The sequence below is a fragment of the Suncus etruscus genome, chromosome 10 (genome assembly GCF_024139225.1).
Source record: "Suncus etruscus isolate mSunEtr1 chromosome 10, mSunEtr1.pri.cur, whole genome shotgun sequence".
Classification (NCBI taxonomy): Eukaryota; Metazoa; Chordata; class Mammalia; order Eulipotyphla; family Soricidae; genus Suncus; species Suncus etruscus.
The window spans coordinates 50675603-50689151 of record NC_064857.1 but is presented as its reverse complement, the minus strand read 5'-3'; the positions used below and the strand labels follow the sequence as shown (position 1 = coordinate 50689151).

General features: G+C 41.7%; 1 pseudogene; it reads left to right on the top strand.

Moving 5' to 3' along the window:
* The first annotated feature begins 6255 nt into the window (after nt 1-6255).
* On the top strand, nt 6256-6349 carry LOC126021282 (uncharacterized; annotated as a pseudogene).
* Nucleotides 6350-13549: the final 7200 nt, after the last annotated feature.

Here is a 13549-nt window from a genome sequence, read left to right as displayed (position 1 = left end):
TCACATTTTCTATGTAAGAAGTCTTTGAACACTTGAATTCAAGGAAGTTGAAGTAATTGGGTTTATTAAACACAGTTATGGGGCTGGACAGATAGCACGGAGGTAGGTTGTTTGCATGCAGAAGGATGATGGTTCAAATCCCGACATCCCATATGGTCCCCGAGCCTGCCAGGAGCCATTTCTGAGTGCAGAGCCAGGAGTAACCTGAGTGCTGCCGGTATGACCCAAAAACCAAACCAAACCAAAACCAAGACTAACAATTACAGTGAGTTACTGGAGTTACATCAAGTACTCCACTTCCATTCATAACTATGAGTAGATCATCAGATTTTAAAACAGGAAGTACAAGAAAGCTGCTAGTCTTTGTAATAGTTGTCCACAGGGTCTGGAGAGTGAGGAAGGTGCTTGAGTTGATAACCAGCAATCCATATACTATGTTCCATGCTATTATAGGAATAACCTCTAAAAACACACAAAAAAGTTTTTAAAGGAATAACCTCTGAGCATCACCAGATGTGATGGGCCAATCTCCACCCGACCCACAAAATAGCTGTTCCCAGTGATGTTTCATTTGGGGGGAGGGTCAAACCAATAATCACATTAAATGTTCTTCCCCTGCCGGGACAACAGGACAGCAGAAAGGGCAACTGTCTTGCACACAGCTGATCTGGGTTCGATCTGCGGCCATATGGTACCCACAGCCTGCCAGGAGTAACCTGACTGCTGCCAGATATGTCCCAAAATCTTTTTAAAAAGTTTTCACCCTAACCAAACACTAAAACCCAAGGGAACAATATCAATCACCAGGTTTAAACTGGTTCTAAAGTAAAGAACATATATAAAGTGAAGTTTGATGGAAAGCTCAGCAGCTCCAGCCCACCACCTCTTCTAAGCACAAAACCAGCCCTGCTCTTGCCCTTCCATCAAGCTCCAAAAGAAAAGTCAGGTAATCCTGGCTGGTGTCTTCTGGCATTCTCAAGGGGGAGAGAGAGATTGCAGGTAGATTCCCCCTTTCTACAGCAGCTGAAAGCCACCCCTGCGCGGACAGAAACAGCACTTAGCTTTATCAGACTTCCAGGCCACCAGACTTGTTTCAGAGCTATGAATCCTCACTCACACTCATGGCTGCATGATACTGCAGGACTGCATGATACAGCGTCAGCCCAGTAGTATCGCATTTATTTCCCAAACTCAGGAGAAGGCTCAAGTTGCGCCAACCACAGCACCGTAAATCCTTAGACACTGACTTGAGGAACATCACTGTGAGTTACAGCCATCATTTCAAATTCACTTGCATTGATCTAACTTTTTATAATTCCATTTGCCTTCATGCAGTAACTTTGTACTTGCATGGAGGCAAGCCGTGGTGGTACTATTGAGGGTACTTGTGAACAGAAGGTGGTAGGATTTACATTTGAATATTTAAAGTCTGAAATGACTGTATATGAGCAACTTGGTAAAATATGGTTTTAAAATAAAAATAAGGGGGAAGAAGTGATGTTTGATTTTTACTTTCATGCCAAATGGTTCAAAAACTCCAGATGATAGAGGCAACTGGATTGTGGCAGAGCTACAGAAGTTCTGTGCTCAAGGTCCACCACCAGACTGACATCAATGGTGCCAACTCAAGAGATAATCCAGGGCCTGGCATCATTCTGCCACCTGAACTATCTCCTTACTCTGTCCCTCTTTTTGCATCATGTTATACCATAGGTTGATTATTATGTTTTTGTTTTTTTTTTTAATTTTTGAGTCACACCCAGCAGTGCTCAGGGGCTACTCCTGGCTCTACGCTCAGAAATCGCCCCCAGCAGGCACGGGGGACCATCTGGAATGCTGGGATTTGAACCACCGTCCTTCTGCATGCAAGGCAAATGCCTTACCACCATGCTATCTCTCAAGCCTCCATATGTTGAATTTTTACATCATATAATAATACCCGTGTTATTGTATAATAATCATCTAGTTATAAAATAATATATTCTTTAAAAATCACTTAAGTATCTGCACGGTAAGGATTGTTTGTGGAGGGGCCGGGGCGGTGGTGCAAGCTGTAGGACATCTGCCCTGCACAAGCTAACCTAGGACGGACCGTGGTTTGATCCCCAGGCGTCCCCCATGTAAGGAATGATTTCTGAGCGCATAGCCAGGAGTAAACCCCTGAGTGTCACTAGGTATAGCCCAAGAAGCAAAAAAAAAAAAAAAAAAAAGATTACAGTACTGTAAGTTAAAGCCACAATCAGTTACAGTTCCATATATTCCACACACAACTGCTAATTTAATGATTAAAACCAAAGCACTACTCCCAGAACCAAGTACCACGGTTTCTACAGAAACCATGGCACAGACAATGCTCATGGAGTATTGAGAGAACACCTTGGAAGACTATCCGTTCCACAAATGAATTATACAAGAATGTTTATAGCAGTTTTAGTCATAGTAATCATAAACCAGAAAGTACTCCTATAGTAGAGGCTTGAGAGAATCTGGAATTTCTATGTAATGATATACTATTGTCCATCTAAAGAAAGAAAACCTACTGATGAAGGAAACATAGATCAGGGCTGCAGAGAGAGCACAACAGTAGGGCGTTTGCCTTGTGGGCAGCCGATCCAGGATGGACAGTGGTTCGAATCCCGGCATCTTATATAGTCCCCTAAAGATAGAGATCATGTAAATTGGTGGGGGAGGAGGGAGAATGGGAGTAGGCACTAGATGAGGGAGACCACTGGAAAGAAAAGAACAAAGTCCGGAGGAGGCCTTAGCTGGAAAGAGGGTGAGGAACAGGTCTCTGCATGGATCTCGAATCATGATCTCAAAACACTACAGAGTGAAATAAATCCGAGAGTGGGTGAAATAAACGCTAGGCCTTAACAATGTTAATTCTGAATCAAGATTCTGAGAACGAAAACTACACCAATGTGATCAAACAGAATGAAATTACTTCTGATGACAATGGGTCACCTAGAAAGGAGCTCTAAAATGTAGTATCTTAAAACTGAGGTAAGCTGTCAAGCCAAACACAAATTTTTAAACAACTTAAAAAAATATGAAAGATTTTTAAGAAATTGGGACCGGCGAGGTGGCGCTAGAGGTAAGGTAGCGCCTTGCAAGCACTAACCAAGGAAAGATCGCGACCGCGGTTCGATACCCCCGGTGTCCCATATGATCCCCCCAAGCCAGGGACAATTTCTGAGCGCTTAGCCAGGAGTAACCCCTGAGCATCAAATGGGTGTGGCCTGAAAAACCAAAAAAACAAATTTTTTTAAAGAAATTAAAATACATAGGAACTGGAGTATAGACTTGTACATAGATAAGCCTGGTTTAATTCAGAGACACAGCATGGAGATAGAGAGCATAAGGCACTTTCTATCCATGAGTCTGACCTAGGAGTGGCTCTGAGCACTGAGCAGCCCAGTTGGATGTGACACAAGATGGAAAATGCAGGATGAGAGTAAGAGATGAATCAAAGGGTGCACGTGCATTCTATGGATTGTCTGTATGAGGGTACCCCAAACTGCAGGAAGCACTGACTTGCTTTATTTAGAAAAAGTTGTGGCCAGAGAGATAGCATGGAAGTAGGGCGCTTGCCTTGCATGCAGAAGGATGGTGGTTCGAATCCTGGCACCCCATGTGTTCCCGAGCCTGCCAGGAGTGATTTCTGAGTGTAGAGCCAGGAGTAACCCCTGAGCGCTGCCGGGTGTGACCCAAAAAAAAAAAGGAGGGGCTTGAGCAATAGCACAGGAGTAGAGTGTTTGCCTTGCATGTGGCTGACCCAGGACAGACCTGGGTTTGATCCCCAGCACCCCACCCACACCCACACCCCCAAGACTGCCAGGAATGATTTCTGAGCGTAGAGTCAGTAGTAACCCACGGTCCCAAACACAAAAAAAGTAAAAAGAAAAAAAAAAAATCAAAGAAACTTACCCTTGATCAGTGCATCATAAGTTCTTCACAACAATAAACTCTTTCCAGTTTAATATAATGTGATCACTATTTTTTAGTTCTTCACAACAATAAACTCTTTCCAGTTTAATATAATGTGATCACTATTTTTTAGTTCTTCACAACAATAAACTCTTTCCAGTTTAATATAATGTGATCACTATTTTTTTTTTTTGGTTTTTGGGCCACACCCAGTGGTGCTCAGGGGTTACTCCTGGCTGTCTGCTCAGAAATAGCTCCTGGCAGGCACGGGGGACCATATGGGACACCGGGATTCGAACCAACCACCTTTGGTCCTGGATCAGCTGCTTGCAAGGCAAACGCCGCTGTGCTATCTCTCCGGGCCCTAATGTGATCACTATTAACATTACCTACACAGCCTCAATTAGGTCTAAAGTTCAATGTGTCAAGCCAACTACTCCCACATCCAATAATCCTTTGGTATTTTACCAACCAGATTCATGTATTGACATGGGTATTGAATTGTAAATAATTCTCAACTATTTTTGACATTCATTAGTTATAGGTTTAATCATCTATTAAAGATGTACAAGCCAGGGTCTGAAATGACAGTACAGTGGGTAGGGCACTTATCTTGCTTGCAGATGAGTTGGGTTCTATCTCCAGATCCTATATGGTCCATTGGGCAATACCAGTAGTAATTCCTGAGCACAGAGCAAAGAGCAGAGCACTACCAGATGTGGCCCAAAACACAAAAATAAAAACATACAAGCCAGATTGGCAGAAAACAAATATAAGGCATAAAAAGAACAAAACTTTTGTAGTAATAAAATGTAGTTAATGCTGCACCGTCTTGCTATTTGTCAAGAAGATGTCAAACACTTCCCTTGCCTTTTGCTAATTGTCTCACCAATTCTCCTGCTCTTATACTGTCTCTCATTAAATCAGTTCTCCATTAAGACACAAAATCCTTTTCTAAAACATGAACCAATATCCTCATAACCAATCAATTTTGACTTTACATTCTTCAATAAAGAAATTGTTTACTAGGAATATGTCCAGTTTCTTGCATGAGGAAGTACCTCTCTCCAGAGAGAGAAAAAAAATTGGAGTTGGGATAACGGGAGATTTAAAATCTCTACAAAGGCGCCAAAGATAGCACAGCAGTAGGGCGCGTGACTTGAATACAGCCAATCCAGGATGGACAGCGGTTTGAATCCTGGCATCCCTTATGGTCCCTTGAGCCTGCCAAGGTGATTTCTGAGCCAAGAGTAACCCCTGAGCGCTGCCTGGTGTGACCCCAAAACAAAAATCTCCACAAATACATATATTTATAAGTATAATATAAATTAAAAAATATATACATTACCTGTGGTGCTAAAATTTCATTGGAGGATTAAGATACTTCCTTTCCTAGCACGTATCTAATCCAGGTTCAGTTCCCAAAACAAATCACGGTACCCCGAGACCCCCAAAAGTGCCTCTAAGCAGTCAGGAGAGGCTCTGAGGACCAAAGGGTATGTTTCCCAAAACCAAAAGGAAAAAAAAAAGAAAAAGAAAAAGGTTAAGCTCTTCTGCATTATTCATTCAAGCTCCATCTTAATTACTCCCCTTGTTTTCAATACCTGACTTTTTTTTTTTTTTTTTTTTTTTTTGTGGTTTTTGGGTCACACCCGGCAGTGCTCAGGGGTTATTCCTGGCTCCAGGCTCAGAAATTGCTCCTGGCAGGCATGGGGGACCATATGGGACGCCGGGATTCGAACCGATGACCTCCTGCATGAAAGGCAAATGCCTTACCTCCATGCTATCTCTCCGGCCCCGCAATACCTGACTTTTAAGTTCCTTTTAATAATTCACACATTGGCTCAAAGAAGCTATCCCCAACCATCCCAGCTAAAGTAGACAATATTTTCCCCAGACAGTAATAGAAATTGCACAGGGTTTAAGGAGATTGTCTTGCATATGGCCTAACCAGGTTTAATTCTCAGTACCTGAGGGTAAATAAAACCAATAGACAATCAGGTATAAAAACCAAAATAAGGGGCCTGAGAGATAGCACGGAGGTAAGGCGTTTGGCTTCCATGCAGAAGAGTGGTGGTTCGAATCCTGGCGTCCCTTATGGTCCCCCGAGCCTGCCAGGAGCCATTTCTGAGTAGAGCCAGGAGGAACACGAACGCTGGCAGGTGAGACCCAAAAACTAAAACTAAACAAAACGCATCTGCTTTATAGACAACCAAACTGGATTCATTATCTAGAATCCCAGGTCTCTAAAGAACTGTCAGAAGCCAGCCCTGCTCATAGCCAGGTGTGAACACAAAACAAATAACCCATAATAAAGTATAGGTGGAGATCCTTTTCCAGTTCATAACCAAGGTGATTGGGTTTTCACATGCCTGTGTGTGCCTCCCTTCCATCTTCATGTCAGCAGATGACCCTTATGGCATTAAAACAAAACAAAACAAAAAAAAAAAAAAACAAAAAAACCAACAACATACAAGGTATAGGTGAATTTTATTCGCTTTGGTTTGGGAGTCACTATCAGTTCTGCACTCAGGAATCAAACCAAGGACTATATCAGATACCAAAGATAAAGCCCAGGTTGATCTCATGCAAGATAAAATTTAAAACCCATTTTTTTTTTTTTTTTTTTGGTTTTTCGGACCACACCCGTTTGATGCTCAGGGGTTAATCCTGGCTAAACGCTCAGGAATTGCCCCTGGCTTGGGGGAAACCATATGGGACTCCGGGGATCGAACCACGGTCCTACCTTGGCTAGTGCTTGCAAGGCAGACACCTTACCTCTAGTGCCACCTCGCTGGCCCCTGAAGAATATTTTTAACAGTATTCATTCAATTCCTTGGGTATAAAATACATAATTTTTATAAAATGTTTTGGTTTTGAGGTCACACCCAGTTGCACTCAGGGGTTAATCCTGGCTATGCACTCAGAAAGCGATTGCTCTTGGCTCGGGGGACCAGATGGGATGCTGGGGATCTGACCCAGGTCCATCCTGGGTCAGCCGCATGCAAGGCAAACATCCTACCACTGTGCGATGGCCCCCTACATAATAATTTAATTTCTAAAATTTATATGGATAGTTGGACAGGGAAGTGGAATGTATTTATCTTGCATTCTGCCAGGTACAGGTTCAAATTCCCTGTATCTCATGTGCAGCTAAGTACAAGTGGGTACAGGAGCTCAGGAACAGCATTGCACATACAGTCCCTAGCACATGAGATCTCCGAGGTTAGTGGCAGGACTAAACCCCGAAGGATGTAACCCAAAATAACTCCCAAATATATAAAAGAACCATATTTAAAGTTAGTTTTTATTTTGCAACGAAATCCTGAAATTTATGTAATTTGCTGAATAACAAATCACAATTCTTTGGGCATTAACACAGTATTTTACCTTTATTTAAATAAAATAAATCTGGGGCCAGAGGAATAAGTACAGTGTACAGAAAACAGTATATAGTGTGGCCCAAAAACCAAAAAAATAAAAGTAATAATTATGCAGGCACTTTTACCCAAGGAATTTAATGAATACTGTTAAAAATATGTGGCCAACCTGAATTTGATCCCCAACACCACATATGATCCCTTTAGCCCACCAGGAGTGATCTCTGAACACTGCTAGGAAGAGCCGGCACCCTCCCCCATGCCCCGAAAAAAGGGAACCTAAAATATACTCCCTCCAGTAATGTCTCCGAAACTGCTTGCTCACACTAATTCCAAATAAAAAAAAAATAAAAAAATCAGAAGGCTTGGTTTAAGAGTGAAAGTATACTGGTAGAGTGTTTACTTTCCATGAAGCTGCCTTGGGTTTAATACCTCGCACCCCATAGCATCTGCCAAACCCCACCAGAAGTGATCCCAAAATGCAGAGGCAGAAGAAAACTCTATCACTGCTAGATGTGCCCCCACAGCCAAAATAAAAGAAAAATTAAAACTGACATTAGCTCTTTGAAACCTCTAGCATAGGACAATTATAGAATTCTCTAAGAACAAGTATCCTGGGGGCCAAGAGATAGATAAGGCATTTGCCTTTCATGCAGAAGGACAGTGGTTCGAATCCCGGCTTCCCATATGGTCCCCCCTTGCCTGCCAGGAGTGATTTCTGAGCGTAGAGCTAGGATTAACTCCTGAGCACTGTGTGTGTGACCCAAAAACCAAAAACCAAAAACCAAAAAAAAAAAAAAAAAAAAAAGAATCCTGGTGGCCAAAGTAATAGCACAGCGGTAGAAAGTTTGCCTTGCGCACAGCTGACCCAGGACCGACTTGGGATCAATCTCCAGCATTCCATATGGTCCTCTGAGCAACTTCTGATTTGGGGGCCCCAAAAAATAAGCAAAGGGGGGGGGCAAGAAATATGATCATTCACTGAGTTCACAGAAGAGGATCTGAGCAAAAAGACACTCAGAGGACAGCAGAACTTTCAGCAAGGAAACTCCATGTCAATAGGTAGCACAAGTTTCTTTTCAATGATGTACATACAAATTTCAATCAACAAAAATTTATAAAACATGGGCCAGAGAGATAGCATGGAGGAAAGGCGTTTGCCTTGTATACAGATTTGTGGTTCAAATCCTGGCATCCCATGTGGTCCCCTGGGCTTGCAAGTAGTGATTTCTGAGCATAGAGCCAGGAGTAAGCCCTGACCACTGCAAAGTGTGACCCAAAAACCAAAAAAAAAAAAAAAAAAAAAAAAAAAACCACGTGATCACTATTTTTTTTTGTTTTTGGACCACACCCAGTGGTGTTCAGGGGTTACTCCTGGCTGTCTGCTCAGAAATAGCTCCTGGTAGGCACGGGGGACCATATGGGACACCGGGATTCGAACCAATCACCTTTGGTTCTGGATCGGCTGCTTGCAAGGCAAACGCCACTGTGCTATCTCTCCGGGCCCTAATGTGATCACTATTAACATTACCTACACAGCCTCAATTAGGTCTAAAGTTCAATGTGTCAAGCCAACTACTCCCACATCCAATAATCCTTTGGTATTTTACCAACCAGATTCATGTATTGACATGGGTATTGAATTGTAAATAATTCTCAACTATTTTTGACATTCATTAGTTATAGGTTTAATCATCTATTAAAGATGTACAAGCCAGGGTCTGAAATGACAGTACAGTGGGTAGGGCACTTATCTTGCTTGCAGACGAATTATGCCCTTCTCCAAAAGCAAAAAAAAAGAAAAAAGAAAAAAGAAAAAAAAGGCATTTTCAAACTTTGTGTAAAAGATTTTGCATGACAAATTGTTAATGCTCACCTCAAACCACTCTCAAAAGAGCTAGGGATAGAGCTCGAAAACTGACAGACAGGCTTGCAGAGACCTAGGATGGATCAACAGGAGGCACCACTTCCAGTATTGTCACTCGGCTCTTGGCAGGGAGCCACTGTCCCTGGATCTGCAAGTCATTTAACAGGCCATAACATACTGACAAACTGGAATATTAAGTTTATTCCAAAAAACATTTTACTAAATCCAATGTAATACTTAGCATAACAATGTTTAGATCTTATTCTTGAAATCTGGGGGCTTTAAAGTTTCTTGTGGGGGTACACCTGTTGGTGCTCAGGGTTTACTCCTGGCAGGCTTGGGGGATCATATAGGATGCTGGGGATCAAACCAGGTCAGCCATGAGCAAGGCGAATGCCCTACCCACACTGTACTACTGCTCTGGCCTCAGTATAGGAAAAATTTAAATGAGTTAATTAGGAATTAATAAATTCCATTAATGCTACTTTAGATTCCTTAAATGGAATTTAAAGACCCAGAAAAGCATTTTTCAAATGATGAATCACGTCTTTTCTCCTCTCATTTCTACAGAATACAGAAGTCTTTTCCTAAACCCCAAAAAGCCAGTGATATCTTTAGTTATCCCCTTCACAATATAGTGATTTATTCTTCTGGTTGGGGATCATAACCTTTGAGTGATTTTATAGAGTTCAGTGACTAGAAGAATGTCCATACTGAGAATGTCATTTTCTATATGAAATACATGATTCAAACATGTAAGACGTGTGTAAAGGCAATCATCACAACAAAGGAGAACAGTTTCTGCATGTTTACTTGAATATTCCTCTTTAACTCTTTGTTAACTGCTCTTAGATCCCAACCTGTCCAACATTTACATTTGGCCCCTCCAGTATTTCTCTTCAATGCAATGATCAAAAACCCCAAACCCAGTGCAAAATCCAAAGTGAAATTAAGAAGGAAAAAGCAGTTGCCTTCATCTCAAAACAGATTAACAGAATGGTCTGTGGCAAGGCTGTAGCTTTCAGACCTAGGGCTGGATCTCCCTCATGGAACCACACACACAGGCTACATTTTGAAGACAAAACAGGGCTGTTTTAAACACTCCAGGAAGTTGTTCTTTCCCTTGCAAGAAGGGTTGCTTAGGGACCACGGTGATAGCACACCCTTGCATGCGGCCAACCTCAGATGGACTCCGATTCGATCCCCAGCGTCCTTTATGGTCCCCCAAACCTGCCAGGAACAATTTCTGAGCGCAAAGCCAGGAGAAACCCCTGAAAGCTACTGAGTGTGACCCCCCCCCCAAAAAAAAGAGGGGAAAAAAAAGAAAAATGTTTTTTTTAATTTGGGCGTCATACTGAGGATACAAAAATTTTTTCTTTGCAGTACATCAAAATTCAAGCTTCACACATATAAGGTAACCAAAGTCTTCTGCACTTGATAGTTTCTTGAACTATATGTAGAGTTCCAGCATCAAGACAGTCAATACACATTTAATTTTCTTCCAGCTATTATCAAATATCTTCTATTAGTGCCAATCTGTCTCTAGTCTCAAAGTTCTGATTCTCATTCATCCATTTCACATTATTCTCTATACATTTTTTAGACTTCCACGCTCCTTTTCCAATACTTATCAAAAAAAGGTAAAGACATGATCTTCTAAATACTGTTAATTGCTAAATTGCAATATTTCCTACTGGCTCTATATGTCCTGAGTTTACCACAAAGTAACAGATATTCTACTTATAAATTTGATATCTATAATCACTTATAGACTTTATTGTTCCACTACCAATATTTGTTATATTTTCAAGCTCAAATAATACAATGACCAGCACAATTTTCAAAAATGTTACATGCAGACTGAAACAAAATAAAGAAATTGAATTTTCACCCATGTCCTTTATTAAGTGGTCCTGGAAACTATTTTCAAGTCTGAGTCATCACTCCGTGAGTCTTCTTCAGATTGGCATAAGAAATTGGGTGGCAAATACTGTGCTAAAATAATTTGGAATAATAATAAATGAGACATTAAAATGCTCCCTTAGCAAGAACATAAACATTTATTCTGATCGAGTGATCTAAAATGGAAAGAGGTGATATCACATTTTACTGGATTTAAGACTGATCAAAGCATGTGGCAGACATATAAGCCTTAAGGAAAGCAAAGAGAGAAACATGAGGTTGGAAAGACACAAGAGATCATTTCAAATATATTCATAATTTAAGACTGAACCACTGAGGCCAGAGAGATAGTACAGTGGGTAGGGTGCTTGCCTTGCACTCAGATGGCCAGAAGGATCCTAGAGTGCAAAACAAAAGAGCAAGTAAGTCCTGAATGCTGCCAGGTGTACAGCCCAGAAACAAACGAAATCAACAAAACTTCCTCACTAATCTTAGTTTACTCAGCCTCTGATTCCAGTAGCATAAAATTACTAGGTCATACATTAAGCTTAATAAAACAAAGTAAATTTGTGCCTGTATGGAAGCAGACTATGGTGACTGTGGGGGATAAGGGACATTGGTAAAGGACAGTTATACTGATGACGGGATTGAGGTTTGAACATTTAATGCCTAAAACAACCGCATTATGAACTTGGTAAATCAGTGATAAATTGGGAAAATTAAGCTACAATTATTTGGGAGGAGCACCCGATGGTGCTCAGGGATTACTCATGGCTCTGCGCTCAGAAATCAATTCTGGCTGGCTATGGGATGCCAGCAATCAAACCCAGGTCCGTCCTGGGTCAGCCACATGCAAGGTAAACGCCCTACTGCTGTGCAATCGCTCTGGCCAAAGCTTACAATTCTTTTTTTGTTTTAAACTTACATATAGAATGCTGGGAATTGAACTGGGTCCCTCCCAAGTCAGCCGCATGCAAGGCAAATTCCCTTATAAGCTCCAAAGCTTATAATTCTTAAATATAAGCACATTATACATGTAAGGCAAAAATTAAGGACCAAAACCATTTTGGGGGTCTTGACTTAGGGGGGTGGGGCCAAACCTGGAGATTGAGGTCACTCCTAACTATGCACGCTGGAGTCACTTCTAGTGGTGCTTGGCGGGAGTTGGGGAGGGATGGACTATATGAGGTGTAAGGATGGACCACGGGTCAATCACTTCCAATATAAACACCCTACCCATTGTACTATTGCTCTGCCCCCAAAGACTACTTTCTATATTGCATTTTTCTGTCTCAATATTGAAGTTCATCACTTTTTTTTAATTTGTTTTTTTGGGTCACACTCGGCGGTGCTCAGAAATCACTACTGGCAGAAACAAAGGACCATATATGGGACAGCAGGAATCAAAATGCCCTACCACTGTGCTCTCTCCAGCTCCAAGTTTATCACTTTTAATAAATTCAAGATTATCAACAGTAATAAACTGAGGACAGTGGGGGTGTAAATAAAATGTAATGGTTTCCGATCAGTTAATATAAGATAATGTGCAACTATTAAAAAACGACATTTTCTTAAACAGGTATCACTGTTAATAACAGACCAAGTATATAAACCTTTCAAGAGCTTCTTAATGGCCTGTGTGTGTGTGTGTGTGTGTGTGTGTGTGTGTGTGTGTGTGTGTTTCTGCTTTTGCTGGGGTCAGGTGGTTTAGAAGGTAATGAAACAGATGTGGACACCATAACCTGAATCAAAAAAGTCAGTGCTAGGGCTGGAGACATAGCATGGAGGTAAGGCGTTTGCCTTTCATGCAGAAGGTTGTGGTTCGAATCCTGGCATCTGATAGGGTCCCCCGAGTCTGCCAGGAGCGATTTCTGAGCACAGAGCCAGGAGCAACCCCTGAGCGCTGCTGGGTGTGACACCCCCCCCCCCCCACAAAAAAGGAGTCAGTGCTGGGCAAGATAACTAGCAGGATTTCACACTTCAATCTGGGTTCAATCCCTCGCATCCCACACGCCCCCCCCACCCCAACACCATGGGGAGTTAATTTCTGAGTGCACAGCCAGGAATAAAATCCTGTGCATTGCTGGGTATGGGTCCCTCACACTGCTCTAAAAGGAAAGAGTTTGTGTTTTAAGTTATGGGTGGATGTAATACCCACAGAAGTTTTCATGTGTCATCAAAGGAGGGAATATATAATCATCTTTTGGCTGAAGGAAATTCTAAAAGCAGGAAAAACATGTCAAAAAATTTACTCATTCTTGGGGCCGACGCGATAGCACAGTGGGCAGGATGTTTTGACTTGCACATGGCAGGCTCAGGTTTGATCCTGGCACCTCATATTGTCTCCCGAGCCTGCCAGAGCCAGGAGTGATGCTGGGTGTGCTCTCCCTCCAATAAATAAATAAATAAATAAATAAATAAATAAATAAATAAATAAATAAATAACCAGTCATACCTCAAAGAAGATAGTATC